This window comes from Peromyscus eremicus, chromosome 14 (assembly GCF_949786415.1).
Source record: "Peromyscus eremicus chromosome 14, PerEre_H2_v1, whole genome shotgun sequence".
NCBI lineage: Eukaryota > Metazoa > Chordata > Mammalia > Rodentia > Cricetidae > Peromyscus > Peromyscus eremicus.
The window spans coordinates 35113613-35123520 of NC_081430.1; the positions used below are offsets into that span (position 1 = coordinate 35113613).

The following is a 9908-nucleotide window of genomic DNA, read 5'->3' on the forward strand; positions in this document are numbered from 1 at the left end:
TTGTTATTTACTTCTGCTTTCAAACAATAACATAGATCCATATTTTCAAATTACATTATGCTTAATAATCACAACCTAAGAGTTTTGGGAGTTTGTTTGTTTGTTTCTAATGATGTACTTACTGAACACAATTTGATGTAACCTCAGTCATGGAGGCCTGTGGTCCTATGTGCTTTTAAGGGACTTCTCAGGGTCTTATTATGAAAACTTTTGATTAAGGAAAACTAGATCATGTTGTGGTATTTACAGCTTGCTTGCTTTCCTTTATTGACTGTGCAGATCATTATTTCGTAGATTTCCTACTGAAGGCTCCATGATCACTTCATCAATCTCCACATATTGACAACAAGGCTTGTTTTGTACCTATGCTTGATTCATTGTTTCCTTTCTAACACATAAGATTATGGACAATATACAGCACTGGGACCTCATGTGTCCAGGTTGTCTCACAGCCATGCAGTGGTTTCATGGGAGCTATTTCCTCCAAGGAGAGCCATAGTTATCCATAGTTGTCATTGCTCTATGCTGTAATGATTGGGAATAATGTTCTTCCTTTATCATGTTTAAGACTCTATTAAATATTTTCTGAAGTACTGGTTTGTTTGTCATACAATTCTTTAATTTGAGCTTATCATGAAATGTCTTTATTTCTATATTAGTTTTTAAAGTAACTTGCCTGGCAATGGAAATCATGACTGACAGTTATTTGCTTTCAGGGCCTTTCTGCTAAGAGATGTGATGTTACCCTCATTAGTTTGCCTTTATAATTAATTTGGAATTTTTCTATTATATTTTAGAATTTTTCTTGGTCTGCAGATTTGACATTTTGATGGTAATGTTTATGGAGAGGTTTGTTCAATATCTATTTTGGATTCTAAATAACTTTTCTTGTACATCTGTATCTTTCCCTGTAGTAAAACAGGTCCATAGGGTGGAGGAAATTGGGTCAAACCATTTGCCAAGGCATGCACATAATGTCCTTCCTTATGAGCCAACCTGGAGTCTGCCTAAGAGCCTAGCAACAGGAGCTGTCAGAGTTCCTGGTTGCTGTCAGAGTTCTTGAGCATACACAGCAAATGAGGGATGACCACACAATGCTACCAGATGGGTGCTAGGAGGAGGTTATATAAGGATTTCCCCATTAATGAATAAATGAGTTTGTTGTTTGCCTTCAACTGACTCCTGGTATATGTGCCATTCACACCATGCCTTCTCACCCCCTCCTCTGAGGGAGCCATTAGGATCCAGTAACATTTCCCTAGTCACTGCTGTAGTTTCATTGAACTTTTAATCTATGCCTGGTGGTGGTGGTGGCGGCGGCGGCGATGGCTCACGCCTTTAATCCCAGCACTCAGGAGGCAGAGCCAGGCTGATCTCTGTGAGCTTGAGGCCAGCCTGGGCTACCAAGTGAGTAGATGCAAAGCTACACAGAGAAACCCTGTCTCAAAAACAAACAAACAAACAAACAAAAGTTCATTCTCCTCCTCCAGTGATTCAGTTTGTACATAGAGTATGTATTCAGGTGTAATGATCACGCTTATTTGTAATTTACTATTTCTTGGCTGTTTTATCTTCTTGATTATCTTTGTCTTCCATCTCTGATTTTTTTTTCTGTTTGATTTGGTCTATTGGTCATGCTTTCCAATTATTTTTTAATTTGGTTGATTGACTTTTTTGTTTCCAATGTTTCTACTTGATTCTTTTTCAGAATTTTGGTACCCTTCACCTATCCAATTTTTTCAGCTAGAACCTAAATTGACTTCCTTACTTTATTCATGGCTGGTTTGATCCTCTTTAAAGTCATTACAATTTAAAGTTGGATTTTAGATTTTTTTTTCTGACATTTCGGCTATTTACTTATCTTGGTTTCAGTTATTAATGGAGATTTTGAGATTTTGGTCATATTATATTTGCTTATTTTCTTGATTTCTAAAATTCTTAGTGCTTCTATGTTGTGATTTTAACATTTATTGGAATGAATCCATCTTTCAATCCTTTTCTACACTTTCATTAAACTTTGATGTGAGTCTTTACAGTGGGTAGTCTTCATTGCCTGTATGATCCCCTCTACTGTTTACAAGGGAGAATCAAATAACAGTAAAAGGAACAGTGATTTGACAACAAACCATTTAGTAAAATAAAATGGGTATTTCAGTTAAATCCAAAATAACATTATAAAACAAAGAAGCTAAGATATGATTAAAATAAATGGAGTTTAAGTATTGTTAACATTAATGGCATTAAATCAGTATAAAATGAGAAGATAGGGAAATGAATATCCTTAAAAATAGAGTAATCAAGTAGGGACGAGGGGAAAAGTATATGGGGTTAAATGTAGGAGAAACAATAAGGGAAATGAGTGAAGAAAAAGGACAAAAAAATCATAGAATTTAATCAGGCAAGACAAAACTCACATAAACAATACAAAAAAATTAAAAGAGAAAAATTAAAATATGACAGCCAAAGAAAGGGATTCCCCATAACCTGAACTTTTTTGCAGTCAACTCAGAAGGCAAGAGAACAGCTGAGTGTTTAAAGTTCAAGCAGGTTAGACCAGGGTGAGCTGTGTGCAGTCTGTCTTCTGTGTTTTTGCTAAGTGGAATTTGCTAAGCTGGAAACTACCTTAAGCTGTTCATTTAGTGTGGGGTTCTCCTAGCACACTGTCCACCATACTCGCTAGTATCATCCATGTGCAACATAGTCAGGCTTTCCTGGTCTACATTGTCTGAGGCTCTGAAATAGGCCACAGCCTGTTACTCTTTATATTTGAGGTTAGATATTCTTGTCTTCCTAGAACTCAGCTCTTTTTTTGTTGTTGTTGTTTTGTTTTTTCTGCTGGTGCTTTGCAGCCTTTGTAAAGATGTGTTTGTGTCTATGAGCTTGTGTCCAGGTCAGATCCTATCCTATGTGTGTATGTGGTTCTCAGGGCCATTGCTTACTAAGTCCATGGAGAAGGGCTTCGGGTTTGGAGATATTATAGTGCTGAGTATCCTGTCTGCTCCAGAGCAGTTTCGTTGCTGAGCTTTTCTGAAGATCTGTCTGTCCTTTGCCTTAGCCTGAGAGTTGGAGAGGCAAGGCAAGTGTCATGTCCCACCCCAACCTCTGCTCCACCACAGTGTACATATCTCCATCTAAATCTTTGTTTGGGGGACCTTCCTTTTATTGTATGACCTAAGACAGTAGCTTCCCATAACTTTGTTTAATGCTCTAAGCTGAACTCTGTTGTTTCTTTTGTGAATATCAGTTTCTAGTCTCTCACTAGTATATGCTGGCTCTCTCCTGCCTTTTAGGTTCTCAGTTCTTCATGGCTCACAGACCAGATATCTTCCTTCAGAATCCCAGGATACAGAAGCAGGGTATTTGTCTCTACTCTTTCATCTTTAAAAATTCTGCCAAGTCTTTCATGATCCATACAACTTTCCAAGACAGTAAGATGGTTGTGTCCTTGGGTCTCACAGAATGGAGGCACCCTTGTATGCCACCACTTCCAGGTTTATATGGGTTCTGTCAGTTCATCTACCTCAGTGGGCTCTTTCACATAGGCAAAGCTCCTCGGTCCCAGACGAGCTTTGCCTCTGTCCCATCTAGTTTTTGTTTGGTTTGGGAGTTTTTGTTTGTTTGATTTTGTTTTGGTTTTTGCTAGCAAGAACATGAGTTGAATTTACATTTTGAACTTTTTCATGATGTTAATATCTAGTCTAATCAACCAATGTATTTGGAGCATCTGAAAGATATAACATTTTATTAATTTAGGAGATGATATACCTTGATATAAATTCTGACTTAGAAAGCTTTTATAATTTCTGTGTAGGCATACATAAGTAACAATAATTCATTATTTTAATTAAACATGTTTTCTACTTTGAAATATTATAATCTTTTATTTAGATTAACATGTTTTAATGAGTTTTATGCATTTGAATAAGGGCTGCTCCTTTTTTAAATTATTTCTTTCATTTTTTGAGGTTGTGATATAATTACATCATTTATCCTTTCCTGTTCTTCTCTCCAAACTCCTATTTACTCCTTCTGGTTCTCTTGCAAATTCATAGCATCTTTTCTCATTATTTATTGTTACATACATATTTGGGAAAGTATATACAAGTATATTCCTAAATACATAAATATAACTTGTTATAAAAAATAGCCAACTGCTTGTGCTCTGCCCTGGGGAAGACTATTTTTCCAATGCTCAGCATTCCCTAGTGGGCTGAAGTTCTTTGTGGGGCTGAGGCCTCATGGGCTTCCCTCCAACTACTTTGGCATGTACCTTGGTGTCATTCTTGTTTAGCTCATATTTCGATAGCTGTGTTGGTGAGACTTTATGGTTGTAGCTTTTGACATTACTAGGAGACACAGTCTCACAGAAAGCTCCATGGTCCTCTGGTTCTTACCACCTTTCTACCCCCCTCTTCCTCAATGTTCCCTAAGCCTTAGGTGTGTGTGGGGGGGTGTTTTACAGATATATATCCATGGGGACTAGGCTCCACAACTCTGCCTTTTGATTGGTTGTGGTTTTCTGTAATGTTCGCCATACGTTGTTGCAAAAAGTTTCCTTAATGGGGGATGAAGACTACATTTGTCTGTGGACATGAGGACAAATATCTAGAACATAGTTAGGGATTATGCTGGTTTAGTAACACTGTAGGTTCTTTTCCACAATCTGCAACTTCACTGGAACTGAATACTTGGCTAGGTTTTCAGTACCAGGCATGGCTTTCCTCTTGCTGAGCAGGTCTTAAATCTAATTAGAGAGCTGTTGGTTACCACAAAGGTATGTGTGCCACTACTATACCCTTAAGGTTATGTGCCATTCTGGTCATTATGTGGTTCACAGGTCTCATAGCTGTGTAGGACTGTTGGTTGGCCCTGTCCTCTGGAAGCTTACATGGCTGCTTCTGGTACCATGAAAGCTGGTCCTTAGAGAGAAGGCTTGTGGGTCAGTACAGCTCAGACACCTATGGGTCCTGCTTCTTCAGCAGTAAGAACTTGCCTTCCACCTCGGGGGTGGGGGTGGGGGGTTGGGGAGATGGGGGACAACCAAGAGCAAGAGCACTAAAGCTATTCTTTTTATACTCACAACATATTTTCCTGATTCATTTTAATACTATATTTTATAGTGTGTATTTTAATAGACTGTATGACTATTCTTCTGATTTTTTTTAAATATTAAAACCTTCTTCAGCTCAGCTGTTTATGAACAGTGATTTTATTACCCTAATATACAAATATTTCTTCACCCATATATACTGACATGTGACATACAAATTTACGCTACCCTCACATATGCATTTAATTATCCCTTACAATTACAATGACACTCATCTTTTTGTTTTTAATTATTACTAGTTAATTTTTACATTTAATTATTACACTTAATTTTAATAAGTTAGAATTAATACATTAAAATTGACAGAGTATTGTCTTTTATACTTAAATATAATACCACCTATGTTAGATACTTATCTTATAGTCAAACAATATGGAGGGAAAGTCTAACACATATACCTTCAGAAAAAAATCTTTTTTCTTCTCTGAAAGTTTGTTTCCATTGATGAAACGTTGGTTTTGTTGTTGTTTTTTGATTTTTGGGGAGATTTTTTTTTTTTTTTTTGGCCAAGACATGGTTTCTCTGTACAGTCCACCTGCCTCTGCCTCCCAAGGCTGGGATTAAGGTGTGTGTCACTATGCCCAGCTCATTGATCAAAGTTTTATAATCCTCCAACAAGACTGGTAACTAGTGAATTCTTGTCTGTGTATTAACTTGAAACAGTTTCATTTTTACTATATTTAGTCTTTCTAGGAACCAACACCTCACATTTATTCATTTCATCCTTTTTTAATTATTTTTTAAATGATGGTCTTTATTTATAGTAATAGCCTCACTCAAGTTAAATCAGTCCCAGATCAACACTGCTCATCACAGTAGATAAACTCTGTTTATTCTCAGTGTCTGTGTTGTGTGTTGCTTATATAGAGGCAAAACAATGAGTCTCAGGGATCAATGGCATATATTCAAAGCTCATTTAATAAGCTTGTTACTTTAGTTTATTTTCTTTTTCATTCTCTAATATTGATGTCAGCTGTATAGTTATATTTTAATTTGTCTATTGATTTAACATCACTGCTTTCTAACTCTGGAATGTCTAGATATTGCTTTTAATATTTACAGTTCTGTGAATCTGTTGAAGTTTATTTTCAGGGTTACCGCCAGTGTTGTAATCCATCCTCAGGTGACATGATCACGATGTCTCCCAAATGAATGTGAAGCTCCACTTTTCCTGACCTGTTTTAGTATCTGATCTTCCTCTCTTCTCCATTATCTTCGTCATCTGGGTTGAGATTCATATAAAGCCTGCTTGGTGCTTTGTCACCACACCATGGAGTCAATCACATAAGTCAGTGACTGTCCTTACAGTGTTCTTCCATATGTACCTTTATTGTTAACTTGGTTCAGCTCTCCCTCACAGGCTACAGCCATTATTTCTCAGCCAAGTTGTCCTTCAGAGTTCTCCTTGCTTCGTTTCATCCTATGTAGATGACATCTCATTTTCACTTTGCAGTTCCAATTCTCAGTCTGTTAATGGCTCTTCCCTGGCTCTTAGTGTGGTATTAACATTTCTAAGGGACTCCTAAGGCACTCTAAAATAACCATTCAAGATTCTTATGGTGGAAATATGTTCTGACTTTGAGTTGAATTTAACGAATCACCATCACCCATGGAACTGGAACAAAATAAGCATGAAAAGCTCTGGAGCAGTCAGTACTTCCATAAATGGCATACAGACTCGACTCAAATGCTTTTTCAAGGTGTCTGCAACTCACTGAAGTCATAGAAATCAGTGACAAAGACATTTGCAAAGGACAAGAGGTGATCATCTAATCACACTGTCTTTAAAACCTAGCTTTCCCCTTTCCTTCCCGGTATTCTGCCCATATGGAGGTTAAAGTCAAATCAATGATGTAATGTGTGACGTACATGATAGCAGTGCGAATATCCCATGGGTGGGGTGCTTTTCAAATAGGTGTTCTTCACCAGCTGCTTTGTATTAAATCCCTGACTCTATCTAGAAAAAAAAAAAAAAGATTAGAAATGCCTTTACAAATGAGTGCAGTACCGAAAAAAAAAAAAAAGATATTTCTACATATCTTTTAGACTTAGAAATAACAAAATTTGATCACTCCAAGTGGCAAGATATGAAGCAAGACACAGCTTTCTTTCCTTATGCACATTCTGTTCTGTAAGGAATGTGGCCGAAAGCAGCAAGACACTAAACAATCAGGCCTAAGTTCTTGGATGTGTGCAAACTGACGGTGCAGGTGTCTTATTCCACCTCTGTTTTCATGGAATGGTGATACAGAAGCTGGAAGAAATGTTCTCTGTTTCTCCACATGTTTCCTTTCTCAGATAAAAGCTCTGAATTGTAAGTTCAGCCTAGAAATAGACCAACTGTTTTCCTACCATAAAAGCTGACAGCCAGTATCTGAGAGATGGACTAGAATGAGTTCTACAAATCCCATTGTGACAATTCTAGAGTTCTAAGAGAGGCTTTTTAAACCAACAATGAATTATTAAGGCAAGTAAGTAGAGTCAATTCATTTCAGACACAGGACATCTTAAAAATTCTGATCATCCACACATCTTTCTAAATTATTTACCTGCTAATATCACAATAAACAGTATATAAAGAGAGAAAAGAAAATGATTTAGAATACAGTATATTCTTACTAAAGGTCTAGTTAAAAAATCAATTTCCAGAACCAGTTAGACAGTGAATAATTAAATCTTTCTTTAATCCCATTATTATTAATGATCATCATTGAGAAATTGTGTAAGTTACTTTTCTGTTACTGTGATTAAAAAAAAAAAAAGTAAACAAACAAAGTACATGGCCACAAGCAACTTGTAGAAGAAAGGAGTTATTTGGTTTATACGTGCAGGTCACACTCCATCACTGAGCACAAAAACTAATAGCAGAGACCTGGTTCAGAAACCATGGAGTGAACTGTTTACTGGCTAACTCCCGTTGGATCACGCTCGGGCAGCTTTCTTATTCAACTCAGGGCTACCTACCCAGATGTGTCACTAACAATAGTGGACTAGGCCTGCCTATATCAATAAATTATCAAAACAATTACCCACAGATAGGACCATAAGCCAATCTGATATGGGCAATCCCTTACCTGAGATTCCCTCTTTCCAGGTGACTCTTGGTGTAACATATTGACAATAAAAACTAACTAAAAAAAAAAAAAAGTTGTGAACATTTATTGCCAACTTACTATATTCAAGGCACAGTTTTTCATATGCTAACCCATTAAATACATGCTTTCCTATGAAGGAAGTACAGTTGAACAAAATTCCCAAATACATTTTCTCTTTTTCAATTCTTATCTCAGACTCTTCCTTTAAAGGAACTGAAGCTAGCATGCCTGCTCGTAAGCAATCACTTTTTCCCGAAAATCCTTTTTTTTTTTTTTTCTGCCTTCCTCTCTGAGTCAACATTGTCAAATTTTTTTTAAGCAGTACTGGCTCCACTCAGTCTTTAAGCTTTGGTACAACTATCATTCATGCTCTGCCCTTGACTTTTATTTCATGAAGTCTGTGTCTTTAAAAATTCATCTGTAAACTGGAAGACCCAAATTCACATTTCTGCTTTGGACTTGTTTCTTGTAGCCCATTCATCCTTTCTGAATTAGTTACATAGTATAATATGTGAATACCTAAAGACAGGGAGAAGGGAAAAATTAGAAACAGTACATTTCTGCTAAAGGTCTAATGAATAAAAGTTTTTACCCAAATCTCTTTTGAAATCCCCTAGAGGTCTAATAGGCACCATGTCCAAAGAAAACCTCACAGTGCCCTTCCCAAATCTGTCTTGTCATTTTCTAACAAACTCCAGCAGTTCAGCAGCTGATCCTTCAAAGCTGGTACGATCTCGAGTATTTTTCACATTATTTTCACACTAATAGTCAACCAAGTTGCAAAACATATTCAAGATCCAATCATATTTTATCACCTTCACATCTACCAATCCAGACAATTCTGTCAGTACGCTAGCTGACCTCCAACCTTAAGCCTTGAATTTTTTTCAAATTTTATTTATTTATTTACTTATTTATTTATTATGCGTGTTTTCTTGAGGCAGAATCTCACTCTGTAGCCAGAGCCAACCTACAACTCACAGAGCAACTCAGGCTAGCCTTTAAATTACAGCATTTTTTTTTTTTCCTTCAACCTCTAAAGTACTAGGATCACAAGCAGAAGCCATAATGCTTGGCTTAGCCCAGTGCTTTATTTCTTTTTTACTGTTTAAGGAAATTTTATTAAAGCAAGAATTTTACAGAACCTTGATCAGTTGTGACTTAAAACCAAATTGACATCCCAAGCTATTTCACAGTAAGAACCACACAATTAAAGAAAGGAGTACTTACTTTAAATTTTGTTCTTTGCTAAAAATTCTTTTCCCAGGGTCTATGAAACATTAATTTGTTTTTATATTTTATAATTTTTTTTTGTATTTTTTGTTTTAAATCATGAAATTGAGGGCTGGTGCTGTTTGCTAGACCCGGCATTTACTCCGCACATAGGTTCAATGTTTCCTTTCCTTTATTTATTTTATATTTATGAATTTTCATAATTTTAAGTTTTTCTATGTTTGGATATATATTTTCCCTCAATGAAGCACAAGTTTCTTATCATGGTCCCTGATCAGTCTGGAACAGTTAGAATACCAGAGGTACTGCTCATGGCTTTCTAGGCTGCCTCTTCAGCTTGGAGGATTTATAGTATGGTTACAGGTTCATCAAGTTTTGACCAGAATCTCTGGAGACTCAAGTGTGTGAAGTAATTCTGAGTTATCAATCTTCAACAACATGCCAGTGATTTTACTAGCAAGAGTAGAGTG

The 9908-nt window shown here is 36.5% G+C and overlaps 1 long non-coding RNA gene across 1 annotated transcript; it reads right to left on the minus strand.

Annotated features, from left to right (window-relative positions):
• Nucleotides 1–6010: 6010 nt before the first annotated feature.
• On the minus strand, nt 6011–7069 carry LOC131924331 (uncharacterized). Its single transcript, XR_009382858.1, has 2 exons — nt 6980–7069; nt 6011–6725 (listed from the first exon to the last, which is right to left on the minus strand). It is a non-coding gene; the product is annotated as an uncharacterized LOC131924331 (long non-coding RNA).
• Between the last annotated feature and the right edge of the window lie 2839 nt (nt 7070–9908).